Raw genomic sequence first — 20844 nt, forward strand, 5'->3', positions numbered from 1 at the left:
TTTAATGAAGGAAACACTCTGCTCAGTCAGTCTGCCTCAGATTTGTCCACATCTTTGTTGAGTTCTTGCTTCAGAGGTCAGTGTCAATTGTGGTTGGGTAGCCAGGCTTTCGAGCCAAGTCCCCCCTGCCAAATAGGGTAGGACTCGGCCCCTTAGTGTAAAAGGAAATGACAGAACCCCTTAACTTATCCGTCAACGTCTTGCTGAGTGACAGTCTGCAACAAGATCCTTGCACTTGGAGGAGTGAAATGATTACCTAGATGGCAATTCCAACTCAACATCAACTGCAGACGTCCATTCAGTCACTGGGGCCCTGAGTGTTTCAACATATTACATCAATTCAGGTGCCTAGTGTCTGAAAATCTTTGCTGCTATACCTTGAGTTCCTCTGGCATCACAACCAATGTCTTGAATTCCTCAAACATTAGAATAAAGTTCCGCTTTTGAAAACAAACTCACTGCACTAGGAAAACTGATATTGCCATGGCCATGATGTAACTGGTGTCACTTTATGTTGGAAAGGTTTTACAGTTTACATCGAGAATCTATATCTTGATCTGAAAGTAATGTAGCTCCCACATCTGTTGCTTCCTGCATGGGTGGCAGTCTACTTGTGAAGTGGACTGTGCATTTGACTTTCATGAAGATAGGGAAGTGCGGCGATCCCCGTTTGTGTAATAGGGCAACTGTGAAAATAACATGCAAACAAATCATTCGCCCATACACTGAAGTGAAAGAGGTCGTAAAAATGTATGCAGCAGAGTTTTATAGGTATCCTGGAGCTCAATCAATCAATCAATCAATCAGGGTTGGTAAAGCACAACTACTCATTCATGAGGGTCTCAAGGTGCTGGGGGGGAGGGACTTGGCTCTATTGAGTGCAGGGGTCATCCGAAGAACCACGTCTTGAGGTTCTTCGTGAACTGGGGCAATGTAAGAGCTTGCCAGAGGGGGTGGGGAAGTCATTCCAGGCCTTGGCTGTGAGTTAGGAGATTCTGGTCTTGTACATGCATGGGAGAGTGGCCAGGGAGAGATTGGATGATCAGAGGTGTCTTTTGGGTGAATGGAAGGAGAGGTGGTTGTACAGATATGTGGGTCTAGTGTTGTGATGGGTCTTGTATGCATAGGTGAGGAGTTTGAAGGTTTTTCTTCTTTCAACTGGGAGCCAGTGGAGACGGGGGAGGTGTTGGGTGATGTGAATGTGGCAGGGGATGTTGTGGATCAGTCTGGCTGTGGCATGTTGGTCTGCCTGGGGCTTAAGAAAGAGTTTCTTGTTGATTCTGGCACCCAGAGTGTTGCCGTAGTCTGCGGCTGATGAGTGCGCGCAAGTTTTTCTGGATTGGATGGGATCCAACTGAAAGTCTTTCAAAGCATGTGGAGGGTATTGAAGGAGGTTGAGAATGGGAAGTTGATCTGGTGGTTCATTGTGAGCGAAGACTCTAGTATGATGCCGAGGTTTTGTGCATAGTCCGTTGAGGTGGGGGGATTTCTGAGGGCAGGGGCCACCAGGAGTCATCCCATGCAGAGGGGGTAGAGCCAGGGATTTAGACTTCTGTTTTCTGCGAGTTGAGTTTCAGGCAGCTGTTTTTCATCCAGGTGGCAATGGCTTTGATCCCTTCTTAGAAGTTGTGTTTAGTGATGTTGAGTTCGATGGTGAGGGAGAGGATAAGCTGGGTGTTGTCAGCATAGGAGACGATGTTGAGCTTGTGGCTTCTGATGATGGTTGTGTGGGGCTCATGTAGACGTTGAAGAGGGTTGGACTGAGAGAGCAGCCCTGGGGCACCTCACAGTTGGTCTCTGTAGGTTCGAGAGGTAAGGTGGGAGTCTGACCAGCTGAGTTCTGCCGGTGAGGAAGGAGCATATCCAGTCAGGGTCCTTTCTGAGAATGTTTCAGAAATTGTTGGTTCTGCACTGGCACAAATGAGAATCCATGGCATTTATGGTAGTTTAGCAAATACATGAATAAATACACATGTATAAAGCTAAGATAGATTCGCCTGATCAGCCATTGGGATGATTAATTTGGTTTATTATTCCAGGTTTAAAAATGCCCTAATTAGACCCCGATAATTGTCATATATTTCAGGAAAATACTCTGCTCTATCACCTCACTTGTTTGTAATGCTGAATTATCGCTAGGCCTTGGAGTAATTTTAATTATGCCCGGGAAATATGAGTCATTTCTGTAATTCTGCACTTCTCTTTGATGTAAAATTACCAATAATTATGTGAGTACCCCCACTTGTATAGTTAAGGGTCATTTGGAGGAAACATAAGCACAGGCAAAATGAATTTAGCAAGAACTGCTATTTCTGTTGTTTTGCATTTAGTGCTTGTTTCTTAACGCAAAATGCATCCTCTGGTCCATTTTGAATGCGAGGGGGTATTTTTGGTCTACAAAAGTAGCTCTGAATGACAAATTAATCTTCACACTTTATTACACAAGATCTCACATAATGTTGCAGTCATTCTCGGTAATTACACTGCAGCAAATTACATGCTGTATGCGCACCCCTCATTATTGCTTACATGTTAGCAAGTCTCCTTAAAAGACATGTGACATGCCTTTATTGCATTTGTTAATTGTATATTGCACAGCTCAATAATTTCTTTATTATACACATACATCCATGCCAGACATTTTAGATTTACCTATATCTTTTTTACTTTATATTGATCCAGGCTTGGCCACTTCAAAGCAACCACTTCATTCTATAGTATTCCTAAAGTGGCTTTAGACAACTTAGGGGCCCATTATGATGTCGGGCGGATTGCCCCCGCCAGGCTGGCGGTAGCCACCGCCGGCCTGGCGGGGGCAATCTGCCTGACATCCTCTCCAGAATTCCCCCCGCCATATTAGAATGGCGGGGGGGGGGTGGGGCCGCGGCGGACAGAAATACCGTCTGCCGCTTTTCCCCCCCGGTCGCCTTGCGGGCGTGACGAAAAATGTTTAATATGGAGGCCGTGTCTATTAGACACCGCCAGCCATATTAGCATGGGCTTTCAGACATGCCTTTCCGTGGCGGCAATGCCGCCACGGAAAGGCATGCGGTCTTCACTCTGTGGGCCCCCTGCAGGCCCCCAGAGTGAAGGAGGGGTGGGGGTTGCACACGGGGGGGTACCTGTGGTACCCCCTTCATTTGCATAAACAAAGCGGCAGGCACCGCGCGGTGCCTGCCGCTTTGTTTATGCAAATGCTTTAATGCATTTTTAGCATTGTGGCGGGCGGTGCTGAGAGCACCGCCCGCCACAATGCTAGCAATGCAGGATGTGCCCGCCACTGTGGCGGGCACATCCTAATACCCCCACGGGACCCCTGCTCTTATGGTGGGCGGTCCCGAATTCCGATAGGATGGCGGGCGGACCAAGTCTGCCCGTCATCCTAATGACCCCCTTAGTTTCAATCCTGCACTGTTTGATGCAACAAAACTATCTAGTTCCTGTAAAGGAATTATTGGGTATGAAAATGATTAGTAAAGTAACCAGTGTAATTAAAAGCAATTACTGATAACCTACTCTCATAAACATTGTTCATAGAGCTGAGCCCATGCCTCAAACAGCCTTACAAATCTATCACTGCTTCTGGAAAATATGTCTTTCAACATTGATTGTGCCAACAATGAGTAAATTATTCATTTGTTAGTCTTTAGTTACTTTCCTAATACTGATTATTTGCCCATGGCCATCTTGAATATGTCTAAAATGTCTAAAATGGACATGGATGTCTTTCCCAAGTACAAGATGCAAAGTGGCATCTTACCTATGAAGAGCTTGCCAGTGCACCAAATATGCATGAAATGTGAATGAGCTTCTTCTCCTTGCTTATGTAGAGAACATATCACTCATTGTGACAGAAACATACCAGCTCGCGTGCACTATCATGGTGTAACAATGCAAAACAGATGTTTAATACATGATATTTGTGGCACTTACCCCAGGTGTGTGATAGAGCTCTTGATCCCAGGTGTAACTCTGTCTTACAATGATTGGAAGAGAGGAAGAAGGTTTTTCTTAGCAAGGGTACTCTCAAATTGCAGTATTTCACTTAACAGTACTTGTTGAATTCCTTTTTGTAGAAGTGCCATCCCATGAACCATACTGTAGACGCCCTACTGTAGACAAGAGAGTGCCAACTAGTACAAAAATGAGATGTGTGAGCAGATGCCTATCAGCCATTTGCAACTTTAGTAAATGTTAAATGTTAAATGTTAAATGTTGTATACTTGTAAAGCGCACAGCTGCCCCAGCAAAGGGGCGTCCCGGCACTGTATACCGCTGGGGAACCCGTCCTGGCTTTCCCTGTGGGATGGTCCCTACTGGGAATCCCCAAGGTGGAGCCAGGCATCCCCAGCGTTGATGGGGCCGTTGTGGAGATTAGGCAAGCTAATGCCCAGAGTTGCCGAGTGGGACCCCAGGTTAGAGTAGGCACCGAGGCGAGAATTGTCGAGTTCGCTGACCCTGGTCCACGACCCTGCCGCGTCGGGAATTGAACCCTGGTCCCAGGCCGACTTCTGCTCCCGGGTCCGCCGCCTCTAACCAGTGAGCCACACCACCCCACAACAGCAATTCCACTAAACTAGGGCCAAATTACAAATTGCTAGTAATGTCCTAAGACTTGTTAGTGGGAAAATGCAAGCCTATTGGGAATATGAATATTGCAATACACCTATAAGACAGGACAGTTTCCAACTTCTCATATCAACTGAAATATGTTGGCAAAAATATGGCCAGGAGTGAAGTATAACGGGGGAATATGATGCACTAAATATGATGACCTGATTTATTCCCCATTTCATAGTGACCCCTCAGGGTCCAACTCATAATACCTCACCAGTCAATAATGGCGCTCCTTTGGGGTCCAGAATCATTGGTCTGATTAACTAATTCCCACTCCTGAGAGTCTTAATTTTCAATAAATTGGCTGCAAAACAGAAGGGGGGATACAAGGTAAAATAAAACAGCAGATACATCGGAACACCCATGTAAAAGCAAAATTTGGGCAAATAAGAACTGAGCAACTAACAAAATTGAAGAAATAAAGAAGGTGTGCATTACAAAAGAGAGCATATGTCCTAATAGTTAACAAGCAAGTGAAAAGGCAAAGATATTGCAGCAAAAGTTCACAAAGTGTAAGTAACATACATACTGTCACAATATTTGATCATATTCATGGATGAATCCTCTGCACATACCCTTTAGGTATGTTAAATAATTAGTTTTTAAGTTGGGATGCACAATTCACCTATATTATGGTTCAGTGTGCCTTAACTAAGTAAAAACTATGGAAGCATTGGAAAGTTGCTGAGGTGTGATCATTGTTTAGTAGAATGGCTAAGTTGTCAGTTGATAGTATTTATTCCATTGTCAATATTTTAGTGGCACATAATGGACCATTATTCATCAATCTCTTGTATGCCAATCAGTTATTGAATTGTTTCTTTTCCAAAAAAGTACAGAACATTTTTCATTTTTATCTGTTTCTTTACCTGCGCCCATCCGTGCCTGGACCGCACCCACTGGCAAGAACCCTGGCTATCCAGGAATTCACCATTACACAACCACTAAGCTCCTAGCCCTGAACACTTGGGGCCATGACAATAACTGTTCCATCACCTCTCTAAGATGCACGAAAGAGGTCCCTTCACCTGCCTCCACTGCAGGTTCACCTGCAACACTGAAACTCCCACTGTGTCTCCACATCTGACCTCCAACTCCCAGAACAGCTCCAGTGCATGCTGCTCAACACCGATCCCACCTGCATGCATGCCTTCGAAATCTGGGACACCATCACCACATACAGTCCTGACGTAATTTTCATCATAGATACCTGGATACCACCATCCTCTGCAACCAACATTGCGACAGCAACGCCCCACAGATACAAGATGATACACAGTGACCGGGCCAACAAACACAGAGGAGTCATTGCCATCATCCCCAAGGTGACACTCCAATTCACCACCAATGAAGACGACACTGCATGTATTATTGATCACCTCAATATCTGAATTGACGCAAACTCTACCCTCAGAAAAAACCTCACCTACAGACCCCACAGAAGCCATCTGCCCTGGCTTCTGCAATGCCATCTACGAACTCATTGCCTTGCGGCAATTGACTCCAAGCACTACATCTTTCTCGGTGATCTCAACTTGTACCTCGATGACACAATGACACCAACTCCTCGAACATATTGTAAAGCATGAGTAGACTCATGCAATTGATTATCAGCCCACACACTGCACCTGGAATCACAACAGCATCGTCCATTTCTCCATCACAGTCTCACCACAGCCCTTCCCATACCCCCCACACATGCCAGCTGAAATTGGAGCAAAATCACAGAGACCAAATGGACTACTGCTCTCAATGTCATCAGATCCCTCACCACCATCAACCTCGAGCAAGCAGTCCAAAACCTCTACATTTGGATCTCCAGAAGCTCTGACACCATTGCACTTGTGAAAAGAGCCAGCACAAGGAAACCCTCCACACACGCTAGTTGGTTCACCCATGAGCTCCACACCCTCACACATGAATTTAAGTGACTGAAGAGATGGCAGTGATCCAGCAGGAACAAAGGTACCTCACCACCTCAAAGCTGCCCTATGCAACTACCACCACTGCCTCAATTAAGCCAAAAAGGATGCACTAACCATCCGCATCAAAGCCAGCACTAATCACACTAAAGAACTCTTTGACGTCACTAGAGAATTCCCCTGCCCATCTGTCACTGAGACCACAATTTTCCCTTCCCAAACCCTCTGCGACTCCCTGGCGGACCACTTCCATTATAAGACAGCAGACATCAGTACAGGAGAGAAAATTAACCAAAATCTTCCTGGGATTATGTTGGCCAGGCTTCTTCCTAAACGGATCTCGATGGACCCTTTGAATCTCCTGTGCTAGGTTTATATCTGGAGAACTCTTGAGGACTGTCCCCGGTAACAACAAAATAATAAATCCCTTTAGATCTGTCCCTTCAAGAGTCTCAGGGATATTCAAAAGTCTCTATTTTTTCCGGGAGTGATTCTCCAACCTTTCTGGATCGTCTCTTAGTGCCCTATTCTGAGCTGCCAGCTTTGCCATGTCTGTTGTCGCGGAATCTATTGCCTCCTTAATGACTGGGATCTCTGCCTCTATTTGGTCTGTTCTTGCTGCCACCTCCTCCGATTTCTGGGCCAGCACCTCACAAGAGGATTTAATCGCCGCATGGTTTGCTTCGGAGACAGAGAATCTACTTGCCAGTTCAGCCTGATTCATTTCTGAGATCTTAAAACCAGTAATCATCTCCCCCTTCATTGCAATCAGGATATCAGACAGAGAATGCGCAGCAGATTCATTATTTCCGGGGTTTCCATGATTTTCCGACTTCGGCTTCCCCAGATTTGGTGGTCATAGTTATACCATGAGAAAAGGTCCCCCCAGAAGTTAATGTCTCATTCACCTTTTCTTGTATGTCATAAGTTATGTCATGTCATGTCATGTTATGCTGAATATGCAGGTCCTGAACTTCTAAGGCCTCAAATCTATTAGACAGCATAACTTCTGGGTAAGGTTGAGATTCAGGCGAGATCAGAGCCAGATTTACTCTAGATTGTTTAACCCCCTTGCTAGAACGGGGTCAAAAGGGGAGGGAAGTCCTTGTCGCCATCTGGTGCCTTAGTTTTAGATTTAGAAATCCCTCCTTCCTGCTCTACTTGAATATTCATTTCAGCCACATTACACAGGCTTGCAGTGGAGGACATGACTCTCTGGTAGGTTTTTAGAGAGGGGGTCATTTTAGTCTTTAGAGCAATCCCTTTCTTTCCCCTGCCTTTCCCACTACTTTTTGGAACCTCACTTGTTTTTATTTCCACTTCCCTCGTCGTGACGCTCCGCTTCTTCTGCTGACCCCTAATGCTGGGCTCAAAAATAGGGGGGGATTTTTTGGGGGTCACTACTGACCTCTAGCGCCGCTTGCCTCGGGGGCACGTTGTACAGCCTCGACAGCCTCGGCAGCCCTACAGAAGCAGCAGACCCGGCATACCCGGCTCCATGGCTTCCTGCTCCTGTAGCAAACCGAAACCAGAAGCAGGCGGCGTCCCGGCATTTCCTTAGCCACGCTGCCTCCTCCCACCTCCAGTCGCTGCACTCGCCAGGTAGGGCAATATCAAAAACCTCCGCAACCACCCGCATACTCTTCGAGAGGTGAGACCATTTAAACACATCAGGGGATAATCGCGAATCCAACACCTAGGTCCTCGATCGTCATTCCATCAGCGTAGAGGTGAGCATGACCGTGGCTATTTAGATGGCGGCTGCCATGTTCCTCCATTTTGTCTGCAGGCCTTAAGGAGGGCTCAGTCTCCTTTTCACTTACAAGGCAAGAGCCAATTACCTTTCAGATAAGATCGGATATATATCCCACACAACAGCTACCAGACAATGGGAGCTCGGGAGTAGGTTAGAAGAGCTAAAAAGCTTAGGAGTTAAGGCCCAGCTGAAGTTTCCAGCTCAGCTACGAGCTATGTTTAATAATCAAATGCATCAGATTCGTACAACCGAAGAGGTAGATGAGTTCATGGCAAAAATCAGAGGAGTGAGAAGGTATTACTATGGTCATATGACAATAGCATAAATAGTTTTTCACCACGGCATCTAGGATCGTTCATTCATTTTTTGTAAATTTCTTTTTGTAATTTGAGGTGGGCGGGACTAAATAGGCTTCGCCTATTGGAAGGGAGGGTTCCTCATGGGAGTGAAGTGGCATAGGAGGATGGGTGGGTGGGTAGGGGGGCACTGGGTGGGGAGCATAGGGATACAATGAAAAAATACTCATCTCACCTTAGGAGTTTAACATATGGGCCGGTGGCTCTAGGTCAAAGATTTTTGATTGAATGGCAGGAGTAGTAACTCAGCGTAGTAAGAATAGCTTTATCTCCTGGAATGTTAACGGATTAAGATGCCAAAGGAGACAGAGATTGATTATGAAGTACTTAGAGCTCACTGAGGCACAGATATGTATCTTCAAGAAACACACTTAACCGCTGAGGAATCTAAAAATTTTTTTCTAATATTCCTTGGGTTGAGAGTTTTTGCTCTTCTAGCCAAACAATAAATACTCGTAGAGTTGCAATTTTGATAAAGCGGGGGTTAGCGTGTTCCATAAAATCATTTCACACAGACCAAACTGGGAGGTGGGTAATCGCGCATTTGGACCTAGAGGGCATGGACTTAGTCTGTGCTTCTTTTTATGGCCCAAATGTGGACGATCCATCATATATCTCTAAACTTTATTCAAAGTTAATCTTAGAGAATCCTCCAATAATTGTGGGGGAGGATTTTAATGTCCTCCTAGATCCCCTTAAGGACAGGTCAAATCAAGGTCACTATATAGGGGCACCTCGTATCCGGCGTGCTATGAAAAACCTGATGCATGACCTAGGTTTGGTAGATGTCTGGAGGGGCACGATGGGAGAGGTGATTGGGTTCACGTTTTACAGTAAAAGATATCATAATTTTTCTAGAATCGATTACATATTAGTGAGTTGAGAACTCCTGTCTAAAACCTCCGCTGTTTCTATTCTCCCAAGCCACCTTTCTGATCATGCCCCTGTCTCGTTTTTGTGCAAAAGAATAACAAATTCCATCCAGACGAAATGAACACTCAACAGGAGAATGCTAACAGACCCCGATATTATCCTGTCCATTAAAGCTTTCTCTCTAGAGTTTTTTTAGATCAACTTGGGCTCAACGGCTATGGAATCGCTTTAGATGCCGCCAAAGCGTTCGATAGGGTCTGTTGGTCCTATCTTTGGGAGGTACTGGAAGCAAATGGGTTAGGCCCCTTGTTCATTCATACCCTTAGACAATGCAACCAGGGAGCCTCAGCAAAAATCCTGATAAATTGGTCCCTCACTTCCAGCTTTGAGATCCAGAGGGGAACTAGGCAGGGGTGCCCTATCTCCCCCCATTGTTTGATTTGTATATAGAGCCGTTAGCCCAGGCAATAAGGTTAGATGACCGGATCCTGCCCTTTAAATCTCAGCAGTAATCATCAAAAATAGCACTTTATGCTGATGATATTATCCTCTATACCAGTGTTCCAGTAGTAACAATGCCAAGGGTTGAGACCCTCTTGGGGGAGTTCGGCTCAACTTCTGATTACCTAGCCAACTCCTCCAAGATGAAGGTAATGTGCTGGATTATGACACAATGGATGGGGCAGATCAGTACAGAGTTTAAATATCTTGGCATCACCATAGTTAGCGAGCTGGATAATATTGCCCCTTTGAATCTGAAAAAAGTCATGAATGAACTAGATCGCTTGTTCGCAAGGTGGAAGAATCTCCCCTTAATCATTTATGGTAAGGTAAATTTAGTTAAAATGACTATACTCCCCAAGTTGACATATATCTTCAACGCTGTTCCCCTGAGGTTTCCCCAACAGGGCATTTCGAAAATACAGAGCAAGATCGGGAGTTTTGTATGGGGGGATAAAGGAGTGAGGTTGTCTTGGAAGAAACTGAGGGGGAGGTTGGTCAAAGGCGGGTTAGCCCTCCCAGATATTAGTTGGTACCTGGTAGCATTTCAATTTAAAGCCACCCGGATGCTTTTGCCAAAACCTGCGGCCTCAGTTTGGGGGCTTTTGCTTAGTGAGCTGATAAACAACGAAGAGGGGGGCAGGGCAGAAGGGTTTCTCTATACATTTGGGTTACCAAATGTTTTTAAAAGAGTGTGCCTGAAGGTCCTGAAAAATGCATTAGGAATCTGGTTCAAAGTAAGGACTAGGTTTGGGATACGTTACTATTCAGACCACGCCCCTGTTTGGGACTCTCCGGGGACTCCTCTCTGCCTTAAAGACGGATTGGCTGCCCCTATTAAGAGAGCTGGAGTTTCCACTTGGTCAGATTTGGGGGACGTAAGTGGTATCCATTCGTGGAAAATATTGAGAGCTAAGATAGGCCCTGGCATATCCAAATTCTAGTTCGAGGCAGAGAGCGGAGGTACAAGGGGAGACTGGGACACAGAGCTTCTCTTCACACGGGACCTTCTGCTAAAGAAATAGGTCTCGATTTGATATAGGAAACTGGTTGAAGCAGATGATAAGGTTATTCTATCTCAGGCTTCGGTGTGGAGTCAATCTCCTTTTGAATCTGCAATAGGGGAGCTTCTAGAACCTTCCATAAAACTTCTTTATAAATTCACAAAATCTGCTAGTTTAAAGAAAAATGAACTGAAGATTGGCTGAATTCAGCATTTGCAATCGCTTGCCTCAACCTTGCAAGCTCCAGCAGCACTTCAACCAGCCTCTGGCAACCTCTTATCCCTGTGGGCCGAGATCTGAGACTGTTTAGGTAACTAAGTGCGAAGGGACCCGGTCCTATGATTACACCTTAACTCCAGTGTAAGGAGTGGGTCGGGAGACCTAAGCAAGTGCAGTTGGCCGGAGGGAGCTCAGGTCCATAACAACGGCTGTAACACTCTGCAATATGCTTATAAGTGAGTTGAGAACAAAAAAAAGACAGCAGACATCTACAGCAAATAAGACCTGCAGCCCACAGACCTTGTACACCTCTTGAATCACACTGGCATCACCCACAGCCTGCTCAACGAATGGACACCGCTCAACATGCCAGAACCACAGCGATCATGGCCTCCATCCACTCCAGAGCACTGATAGACCCCTGACCCCACCAAGCCTTCAACCTGGGGCAGAAGGAAATCAGCAGCGCCCTCACCAACATCCTCAGCTCATACATCCCCAAAGCCACCTTCCCTGATGCCTGGAAACACGCTGAGGTGAAATCCTTCCCTAAGAAACCCTATGCCAACCCCAACGAGCTCAAGAATTACCACCCCATCCTACTTCTCCTCTTCCCAGCCAGGGTCCTGGACAAAGCCATCAACTGCCAGCTCACAGACCAACTGGAAGAGCACAACCTTCTCAACACCACCCAGTCCAATTTCCAAGCCAACCCCAGCAACAAGAACACCTTAATAGCGGCAACTGGGGACAACAGATCCATCCTCAACGGTGGCAAGACCTCTCAGCGGCCTTTGACACAGTCTATCACCTCACTGTCATCACCAGACTCCACCACATTGGCATTAGAGGAAACGCCCTCAAGTGGATCACCTCCTTCCTCACAGGACACAGACAGAAAATCCACCTAGGACATTTTACCTTTGAACCTAAGAGCATAATCTGCAGAGTCCACCATGGCATCCTCCTTCAGCCCCACCCTTTTCAATGCTTACATGACTCCATCACCAGCACCTATGGACTCAACATCATCTCATATGCTGACGACACCAAACTAATCCTATTTGTCACGGAAGACACCTCCACAACCAGAGTCAACTTCCAGAAGGCATGACCAATGCTGCCGGCTGGATGAGATTCAACTGACAGAAGCTGAACACGGACAAGACCGAAGTCCTAATCTTCAAGAAGAACACCTCCACATGGGATGAAGTGGTGGCCCACTGTACTCTGACCCTCCTCAACCTCTACCAGCAACACTCGCAACCTCAGCATCCTCTTAAACAGCAATCTCTCCATGAAGTGCCAAGTCACGTTGCTGTAGCCATTTCCTGCTTCCACACCCTTCACATGCTTCACACGATCTTCAGATAGAACCTCGTAAACACCAAAAAACAGTAATTTAAGCCCTAATCACCAGCCGACAGAACTATTGAAATGCTCTATACACCAAACATCTTCCCATATCCTCAGATGACTATAGACCATACAAATCACTAGAGCCAGATTCATTCTCGAAATGGACCAGCATCAACCCCCATCTCAGAAACCTTCACTAGCTTCCCGTCCAGAAGAGATGCCAGTTCAAACTGCTGACCCACGCATACAATGCCCTCTACAATGCTGGACCCCCAGAATACACCAATCCACCTCCCTCGCCTTCACACATGTTCCCACATCCGGCAGAGCCACAGCTTAGGTCGCTCCTTCTCGTACCTCGCCGCCAAATAATGGAACAACCTCTCGGTCCACCTCCGAACCTCCCCCTCTCTTGCCGACTTCAGGAAGGGACTCAAGACCTGGATCTTCAACTAAGGCTCCTGTCTCCTCAGCGCCTGGATACCCCCTGGTGTGATAAGCCACGCTACACAAATACAGACTGATTGATTTTATAGTTCTCTGGGAAAATATGTTATATTCCGATTATTCAAAGATTCTCTGTGTTTGTGAGCTATGCACAGTAAAATGAAACTGTTGAATCAAAGTCCTTCTACTCCTTTTTTAAGTTCCACCTAGAAATAGGAGCATCTAATGCCTGCGTGAGAGCAAACCATGCCCATGCATAATATTCCATGTACTGTTCACAGAATGTCCTAACCAGCCTGAAGGAGGCAATTCAGTGTTTCAGACAATCTGCTTGCCCAGTTCCTAAAGCTTCGTTCACATAAACATAGAATATTCAGATCTGCTACAAATATGTATATTTGTATTATTTTTATTGATAATATTAGTAATAGCAATATGTATTATAACAATACTTATACATTATTATTATTATTAGTACTACTACTACTAATCATAATGTTAATAGTAAGAACAATAATCAAAAACAACAGCAATGCTAATAACAATAATGATAATAATAAGAATCATAACAATAATCTTAATAAATATTTCTGATGTAGTATATTAGAATATCAGCAATCTGCATGTGCATATCTAAAAGAAAGTATCATCATAAATAGGTCATATAAGGGAAAGCATTTGTTAGCGTTTTGTGTGCTGAAATTACACCCAATATTTCTCAGCTCTTGATACAGGTTTCAATACAATAACGAGGTGTGTAACCGCTGGTAATTATAAAAGAGTGTAATCTGCCAAATGGAGTTAGCTCAGTTACAATGCACACAACATTCATGTTAACATCTCTTATTTCAATTGAAAATATATGACAAAAGCAAGACTGCTTACAGATAACTCTGTGCCGCCGACTCTGACAGCCCAGAGCTGTTTAGAATTTTGAGAAAAAAATAGATGGTGCTGAATGTTTGAAATTGTACCTCTTGTACTTAAAGGTTTCCAACATTTGCTTTTCATCTTTTTTCCTTGACGCAATAACAAAAATAGTAAACCTCTCGCAGCATTCCTACAACAGGGTGTAGATTAGCAAATGTTGGGACTCCACAAAAAAATGACTGCTGTATGTCCGGAAAGTAGTGCAAGGGTTCGAGGTCAACCTCTGGGCAAATCGTGTGACTCATCTCCTTTGACTCTATTTTTGCAGTGTGGAATTGTATATAGTGTTCAAATGTCCCTTGTGGAAACTCCATTTTTGCAATTGCAAAAGTTTTCCTTTTTCTTCCATTTAAACTTTCTCCACCATTTTCACGGAGCAAAACGTTTACTATTTCTAATCCAAACTGAAAAATGTGTGGTCATCCACAAATTTAGAAAGAAAATGAGGCCTTGATCTGCCCACTCTCCACCCTTTTCGTTGACACTGCAAATTTATTTGCAAACTTGGTGGAGAAACTGGCAGTTGGTAAACCATTTATACCTGTCAGAAATTCTTCTGTGAACTCCTGTTTGCTGAAAAGTGTCCCCCACAATGCATTAAACACCATTTTCTGTTACCAGAATCCATGCAGCAGTTTTTAAAGCAAAACTTTGCTCGAGTGCTTTGAAGCATGGCCATAAATATACCCAGTATTCATCATGGTTTATAGAAATGTACTGAATATAATATATATCCTATCACAATGGTCTTTGCCCGTGTTCTTACTATACATCAGCAGCACAAGATAAGTTACTGGCACTCGTGTACCACATTGGTCTAGGGAATAAATTTTTCAGGTCTGGGCTATCACTCTACAAATCATTCTGTAGAAATTTTGGATAAATTGAATTAATCAAAGACTTATACATCGTAGACATTGATGCTGACCTTTGTTCAGTCGCTGCTGTACTACCCATACTGTAAATAAAGAATTGTTTGCCTATGCCTCCAAATTTTAATTACACACTGATTCGGGTGAGGATAAACAACAATTTATTAGTTTACCCAGACAATGATTTATGTCTTTTAATTATCACTTAGTTCACACAAAGTTGTGTTCATTTTACAAAAACAGACCTAAGATCACTATCAACCTCATGTCTAGCCATATACAATTTGAAAAAACAATTCGTGCATATATACAGTGAAAAAGAACAACAATTAACGTTTTTACAGATCAAATTTTGACCGTGAGTGCATATTCATAACATGGACAAATTAGTCATACAAAATGTGAGTGAAATGAAGCTATTCACAATACAAAAATCACAAACAAAGGGAGAAAGGAAGGAAAGTTCTTTTCATTTTTTGAATTTTTTGAACAAAATCAACTCCCAAAAACCTGAACCAGGTTAAATCATTTTTGTTCAGGAAAATTGCCCAATTTGGCATCAATAGCGTTGACCTGAATGTCAAGAACGAATGCCGACGCGTTTCGAATCCTGTTTGGTGACTCACAGGACTCTCATCAGGGCGGTACAATTCTTTAACCAAAGGGGTCCTCTAGCCATTTGTAACAATATTACATGTGTGTAGTTGTAGCATACCTTGTGTTGTTTATGCCCAAAGTAGCTCCTACATTGATGAAGTAACGTCTATGCCGTGGGGTTTGGACTGCAACAGAGTAGGGAATGCGTCAGAACCAGGGGGAAAGTTTTTTTTTTTAAAGAATTGTTAAATAAACGAAATGCGTGGCTTGAAGAAAAATACCTTCAATGATTCTGACCCATCGGCCAGTGTGCCGGTGTCTGGAAAACACTCAGCTAGTTGGCTCGTTTACATTTCTGCAAGAAGAGATTTTACAACAAGTTTTAGAAACCTGCTCGCTCGATCGTGCAGCAAAGATGAGCGGCGGAGAATTAGACTTACTTCTGGGTGACTCCGCGGGGCGGGGAATTCTTAGTCGGTGTGGGTTGATCTCCTGTATTTCCTATTTTTATTTTTCAAATCTAGGGGCAAGGAAGGAAATATCAATACACTGTCTTATGCTTATTGCGCATTGGTGAGTCACAATGTTATCAGGTCTCGATCTTACCGTGAATACGTGTGGAGCACCGCGCTTGTAAAGCTCACTGCAAAACGGCACACTCAGGTTGTAGGTGTCCGCAGCAGTGCCGGTTCTCGTATTAACATAACATGTGATGCGCCCTTAGCCAATCAGAGGCTCAGGTGATTTGTGGCGCATTATGGGATTTGGAGTTTGGACAGGAATAAAGGAGGAATAAAAGGGGGATCATGCCCTATTATTTCACTAAGGCTATTTGCATTAACAAAACATGTGATGCGCCCGTAGCCAAACAGAGGCTCAGGTGGTTTATGGCGCATTAGGGGATTTGGAGTTCAGACAGGAACGAAGGGATCATGCCCTATTAATTTCACTGAGACTGTTCAGGCCCTTATTAACACTGTCAAATTTAAGAATAAGGTATGCTTCCTTGCGCAGTAACATGGTCTCAACCTCAGGATAGCGTTTGGGATCAATCCAAGCCAATGTGGTCCATTTAAAGTAATTTTCAGTATGGTTATTACTGACAAAATGTTCCACCATGGGAGCAGACAAAACCTTTTTCTTTATGCGCGAACGGTGTTAAGTGATTCGCGCATTAATGGGCTGGTTTGTTTTGCCGATATAGACTCTGTTGCACGGACAAACCACCGCATAGACGATATTTCGAGTCTTACAATTTGTAAATGATTCATGTTTCCACTTAATGCCATTATTGATAAAAGTGTCACCTTCGAGTGTTGTGGAACGTGACACACAATTGCCACATTTGTGGTGCCCGCATACAGGTTTCAACTTCCACTGGGCTACAAGGTCACTTTTAGGTAGTGGGATGTAACTATCTGCTTTGATAAGTTGTTGCCCAATGCTTCTGCTCTTACGCATGGCAAAAATGGGTTTGGAAAGGGGGTACTCAAGTGATTCCAATAGATGCCAATTCTTTCGAATTATATTCTTAAATTGGTTTGTGTGTTGGCCAAATGTTGTCACACAGACCAGTTGGTCTAGATCTCTCTTTTCTTTTTTCTGAAGTAGTGTTTCACGTGGGGTAAATTTTGCCCTGTTTTTTGAATGTTTTAACAACTTTTTGGGGTACCCTCTTTCAGCCATCTCACTGCAAAATCTTGTTGCATGAGAATCAAAGTCACACAAGTTTGTGCAGTTGCGTCTAATCCTTAGTAGCTGGCCATAAGGTAAATTATCCTTTAGGCATTGTGGATGCGAGCTAGTGTAATGTAAAATTGTATTTCAAAAGAAGATCCTGTACATGCCATTCAGGACAAAATATCTAAAATCACAAAGGCGGGTCTGGAAGAAGGGTTTTTAGGGTCCAAAGAGTTCGAATTTTTGAACAAAAAATCGCCGAGAACGCCAATCCTCTACTTCTTACCAAAGATTCACAAAAATGAAAAGGCACCACCTGGGAGACCCATAGTCTCTGGATGCGATTCGGTACTTGAACCAGTATCGAAATATATCGATTTCTTTTTAAAACCTTGCATAGCACAAGTGAAATCACATCTTAGGGACACGACAGACTTCATCTCACAAATTGAGGGGCATACATTCAATGAACAGACTGAATTGATGGTGACATTGGATGTCGCCTCGCTCTACACGCAAATACCGCAGGATGAGGCTCTTGAGGTCATCGAACTTTACTTAGAACAACGGGCCAGGCCTCATCGGGTGCCGACCATGTTCATTTTATCATTGATTGAAGTTACTCTTCGGAGCAACTATTTCAAATTTGAGAACGATTTTTTCATTCAAATCAAAGGGACAGCCATGGGTTGTCCCTATGCGCCGGAGCTGGCAGTGCTCTACATGGGACAGTACGAGGAAAGATTCGTTTATAATGGCAATCCTCTCTCAGGCCATATTATTCAGTGGCTGAGATATATCGATGACGTCTGGCTCCTGTGGCAGGGGAGCCAGACGGAACTCGATCGTTTCCATGTATGGTTAAACTCAAGGCACCCTGAGATCAAATTCACGATGAACTCAAGCCCGAAAGAAATGACCTTCCTTGACGTCACTGTAGGCACCAGCGAATCAAAGTTGACAACCTCTTTACACAAGAAGGAAACCGATAGAAATACAATTTTACATTACACTAGCTCGCATCCACAATGCCTAAAGGATAATTTACCTTATGGCCAGCTACTAAGGATTAGACGCAACTGCACAAACTTGTGTGACTTTGATTCTCATGCAACAAGATTTTGCAGTGAGATGGCTGAAAGAGGGTACCCCAAAAAGTTGTTAAAACATTCAAAAAACAGGGCAAAATTTACCCCACGTGAAACACTACTTCAGAAAAAAGAAAAGAGAGATCTAGACCAACTGGTCTGTGTGACAACATTTGGCCAACACACAAACCAATTTAAGAATATAATTCAAAAGAATTGGCATCTATTGGAATCACTTGAGTACCCCCTTTCCAAACCCATTTTAGCCATGCGTAAGAGCAGAAGCATTGGGCAACAACTTATCAAAGCAGATAGTTACATCCCACTACCTAAAAGTGACCTTGTAGCCCAGTGGAAGTTGAAACCTGTATGCGGTCACCACAAATGTGGCAATTGTGTGTCATGTTCCACAACACTCGAAGGTGACACTTTTATCAATAATGGCATTAAGTGGAAACATGAATCATTTACAAATTGTAAGACTCGAAATATCGTCTATGCGGTGGTTTGTCCGTGCAACAGAGTCTATATCGGCAAAACAAACCAGCCCATTAATGCGCGAATCACTCAACACCGTTCGCGCATAAAGAAAAAGGTTTTGTCCGCTCCCATGGTGGAACATTTTGTCAGTAATAACCATACTGAAAATGACTTTAAATGGACCACATTGGCTTGGATTGATCCCAAACGCTATCCTGAGGTTGAGACCATGTTACTGCGCAAGGAAGCATACCTTATTCTTAAATTTGACAGTGTTAATAAGGGCCTGAACAGTCTCAGTGAAATTAATAGGGCATGATCCCTTCGTTCCTGTCTGAACTCCAAATCCCCTAATGCGCCATAAACCACCTGAGCCTCTGTTTGGCTACGGGCGCATCACATGTTTTGTTAATGCAAATAGCCTTAGTGAAATAATAGGGCATGATCCCCCTTTTATTCCTCCTATATTCCTGTCCAAACTCCAAATCCCATAATGCGCCACAAATCACCTGAGCCTCTGATTGGCTAAGGGCGCATCACATGTTATGTTAATACGAGAACCGGCACTGCTGCGGACACCTACAACCTGAGTGTGCCGTTTTGCAGTGAGCTTTACAAGCGCGGTGCTCCACACGTATTCACGGTAAGATCGAGACCTGATAACATTGTGACTCACCAATGCGCAATAAGCATAAGACAGTGTATTGATATTTCCTTCCTTGCCCCTAGATTTGAAAAATAAAAATAAGAAATACAGGAGATCAACCCACACCGACTAAGAATTCCCCGCCCCGCGGAGTCACCCAGAAGTAAGTCTAATTCTCCGCCGCTCATCTTTGCTGCACGATCGAGCGAGCAGGTTTCTAAAACTTGTTGTAAAATCTCTTCTTGCAGAAATGTAAACGAGCCAACTATCTGAGTGTTTTCCAGACACCGGCACACTGGCCGATGGGTCAGAATCATTGAAGGTATTTTTCTTCAAGCCACGCATTTCGTTTATCTAACAATTCTTTCAAAAAAAAACCTTTCCCCCTGGTTCTGACGCATTCCCTACTCTGTTGCAGTCCAAACCCCACGGCATAGACGTTACTTCATCAATGTAGGAGGTACTTTGGGCATAAACAACACAAGGTATGCTACAACTATACACATGTAATATTGTTACAAATGGCTAGAGGACCCCTTTGGTTAAACAAATCGTCCTTTCCCCTTTTTTTTAAACAGTTCCCATGGACTAGAATTGTACCGCCCTGATGAGAGTCCTGTGAGTCACCAAACAGGATTCGAAACGCGTCGGCATTCGTTCTTGACATTCAGGTCAACGCTATTCATGCCAAATTGGGCAATTTTCCTGAACAAAAATGATTTAACCTGGTTCAGGTTTTTGGGAGTTGATTTTGTTCAAAAAATTCAAAAAATGAAAAGAACTTTCCTTCCTTTCTCCCTTTGTTTGTGATTTTTGTATTGTGAATAGCTTCATTTCACTCACATTTTGTATGACTAATTTGTCCATGTTATGAATATGCACTCACGGTCAAAATTTGATCTGTAAAAACGTTAATTGTTGTTCTTTTTCACTGTATATATGCACGAATTGTTTTTTCAAATTGTATATGGCTAGACATGAGGTTGATAGTGATCTTAGGTCTGTTTTTGTAAAATGAACACAACTTTGTGTGAACTAAGTGATAATTAAAAGACATAAATCATTGTCTGGGTAAACTAATAAATTGTTGTTTATCCTCACCCGAATCAGTGTGTAATTAAAATTTGGAGGCATAGGCAAACAATTCTTTATTTACAATATTGTGGCCCTGCCTACCCTCCATCCCACTGGGCCCAGCCACCCTTTGTTTTTTCTGTACTACCCATACAGCGGGTGCAAGCTGTGTGGGGCATTGCACGAATGATAAACAAAAAATCATTATGCCAGTGCGCATGCACACAGTTGAAAATGCATGGGCATGGGTCCCTTTGAGTAACGCACAAATATTGTTCTAAATTGGAACATTCTCTGTCAGAGAACAGAGAACATCTCAACATTTTTGAACAAACGTATCATTATATATTCAAAGCATAATTCAAAATAAGTTTAATTGTATTTCTCATGTGTTTTGTATGCAAACCTGATATTGTGTTGCAA

General features: G+C 43.7%; 1 protein-coding gene across 1 annotated transcript in view; it reads left to right on the forward strand.

Moving 5' to 3' along the window:
* THSD7B (thrombospondin type 1 domain containing 7B) overlaps nucleotides 1-20844 on the forward strand; it is a 1994218-nt gene that overhangs the window by 1176068 nt on the left and 797306 nt on the right. The window lies entirely within an intron of this gene.

This window comes from Lissotriton helveticus, chromosome 3_1 (genome assembly GCF_964261635.1).
Source record: "Lissotriton helveticus chromosome 3_1, aLisHel1.1, whole genome shotgun sequence".
NCBI lineage: Eukaryota > Metazoa > Chordata > Amphibia > Caudata > Salamandridae > Lissotriton > Lissotriton helveticus.